The sequence below is a fragment of the Culex quinquefasciatus genome, chromosome 2 (assembly GCF_015732765.1).
Source record: "Culex quinquefasciatus strain JHB chromosome 2, VPISU_Cqui_1.0_pri_paternal, whole genome shotgun sequence".
Taxonomy (NCBI): Eukaryota; Metazoa; Arthropoda; class Insecta; order Diptera; family Culicidae; genus Culex; species Culex quinquefasciatus.
Window position 1 is genome coordinate 47,740,968 of NC_051862.1, and position 2,554 is coordinate 47,743,521.

Below are 2,554 nucleotides of genomic sequence, written 5' to 3' on the forward strand. Positions count from 1 at the left end.
GTTTACATGGGAAAAATCAGAAAAATATATGAAAAATTTAATTATCTATAACGGTTTCCCACAGCATAAATTTAATGATCTACGACTTTGTAGAACATATCAAAGCTGTAAAACTTGATCATGAAAAATTATAAGCAATTGAAAATGTCATTTTTTTTTTATTAAAAACATGTTTTCAGCTAATTGATCAAAATTGGCACAAATGTTTAAAATAACCCAAAGAACCGTTTTCCGCATTTGTTACAAGGGGTCATTTTTCTGAGCACCCTAATGTACATTTTCAGCCAAACAAGGGGTGCAAGGGGGTCAACAAAATTGAAAATCTAAAAATGTTACAAATTTGTACAGCATAAACTCAAGTGCAAAAAGTACCGATCCTGCCAGGAGTCGAACCTGGAATCTTCTGATCCGTAGTCAGACGCGTTATCCATTGCGCCACAGGACCCTCTTGTTAATGTGTTTTCTTTTAGCAACCAGATTGTTTGATCGACCAAATGTATTCCGTCGACTTACTTTTTGAACAATTCTCCCCTTCTAATTAAATAAATTTATTTTGTCAGTTGCGGTGTATTTTTATAAATAAAATATCCTTCTTTCTCTGTATTCCCCTCTCTCTAAAACGAACAGTTATGTGTTATTGCAGTGGCATATTAATATCACCTTCACTGCTCACTAAACATCCACATTCCTGTGTTATTTTAGCTTGCTTCAACCATGTTTTAGAGTTAGTTTGGGGAATTTTTGATTAATGTTTGAATTATATTTATAACTTTATGATTACTCTGAGTTTTTTTGATTTAAATTTTATTTACCAATTGTATGAAAAATTTTTTGTTTTTTGAAAACTACAAAATCATACAAAGTAATGGTCTAGTCTCCTGTGTTCGCTTAAAACGCTCCTCCTCCGAGCTTAAAGGTTTCTTCTTTTCACAAAACATTATACTCAACATCATAATTTTCTTTTGTTATATCTGGCCTGACTTGGCACCGCTGCAGCCAACATTAGTCGCAACAGCAGCAGCATCTTTAGCCCCCAGCTTAGGAAATGGGAAGGTACACAGGGCAGAGGGAAGACGATACGTTGTTCTTGGGTGATAATAAATAATGATTATAAATTATGCTTTTTCTGCTGTTGCTGCTGCTGCTGGTGGCTGCTTTCCAGCTAACACAAAACGACTCTCTTTCACTCGGAGGAAAATAAAGGCTTTTCCTCGGCACTCTCTTTTTCTTTTCCAACATCAGTAGACACCCCAAAATGAAAAAAAAGCAAGCCGGCAAGCAAGGATTCATGTGAATGTAGGCTTATTTTGTGTATGTTTTGCGTATATTTTTTTACTTCTTGCTTAGATAAAAAGCGCCTGGTTCGTATCGATTTGCCCTTTTATGCTTCTATGCTGCCGATGCTGCTGCTGCTGCAGTGGTGTGGTTATTTATGAAATCAAAAAATGAATAAATCCTCAGCAGCACCAGCACCAGCAGAAAGCATAAAAAATAAACATTGATGAAAGCATACCGATAACAGCTCGAATGTGTGTTGCTTTGTTCTCTCAAAACTGTGTGTGCATGTGTGAAATCATGTTTGAAACAACATAAATATCGAAATAGAGAGACAGACAGAAAAAAGCAGCATAAAGAAAGTGGTGTCTGTTTTGAAAGGCCCGGGAGTTGCGGCGCAGCCCAGCAAATAAAATATGAATTATTGCCGAATCGATCGATCGTCGATAGATTATATCGGGACTCGAACTTTATGGCACTAAATGCGTTGAATTTGGTTAGGCTTTTGCAGGGTCGATTGGCGCGATTGAATGTTAGTTATGGGCTAGCTAGGCAGAGGAAGGGCACTTTCCCCAGAAATGGTCGTTATCCGTGGATCTTTAATGGTTTGGACGAGGGATGATTGTTGAAAGAGTGTTTAATTTTACGGATTTTATAAAGGATTGTTTTTTTGCATGGTATTGACGTCAGGTAATGATATTTTAAATGTCAAAAATAAGTAAAATTTTATCCATAAATACATCCTTTGAATACTTTTGGATCCTTGAAAGAGTCATTACAAATGAAAAGAGTTTTTTGGCAACAGATTCGTATTACTTTTACTTTAAATACAGTGTCTGTTTACCAAAGTCATATAAAATTTTAATAAATTTTGCTGAATTTTTGAAATAAACCAGGATTGATCTAGTTTTACTTCAAGGATCTCCAACCATCACTGACCGTTTCTTCAGGGTTCAGAACATCCCACAATCATCGTCCAACTAGAACTAGCAGCAGGATCAGCTCAGGGCAAATGTGATAATAAATAATTGAAACCAGTTTCAGCTGGCAGAATGTGTGTTGTGTTATGAATAAAAGCGATGTTGATTTATTGCACGAATAAATCTCAGAACACACACACACCCACCACCGGTGGCCACGGAGAACTGGTCAAGGAAAGGGGTTGGGGCATGAATCTGCATGGAGGGTGAAAGGGGTGAAATAAGCAGTTTAATAATGGGTTGAACTGTGCTTCTGAAGTCTATTCCGTTGAGTTTTTCTCTTAATAACAATTTTTAAT

At 36.5% G+C, this 2,554-nt stretch overlaps 1 non-coding gene across 1 annotated transcript; it reads right to left on the bottom strand.

Annotated features, from left to right (window-relative positions):
- Nucleotides 1-372: 372 nt before the first annotated feature.
- On the bottom strand, nucleotides 373-445 carry Trnar-acg. The gene has a single exon. It is a non-coding gene; the product is annotated as a tRNA-Arg (tRNA).
- Nucleotides 446-2,554: the final 2,109 nt, after the last annotated feature.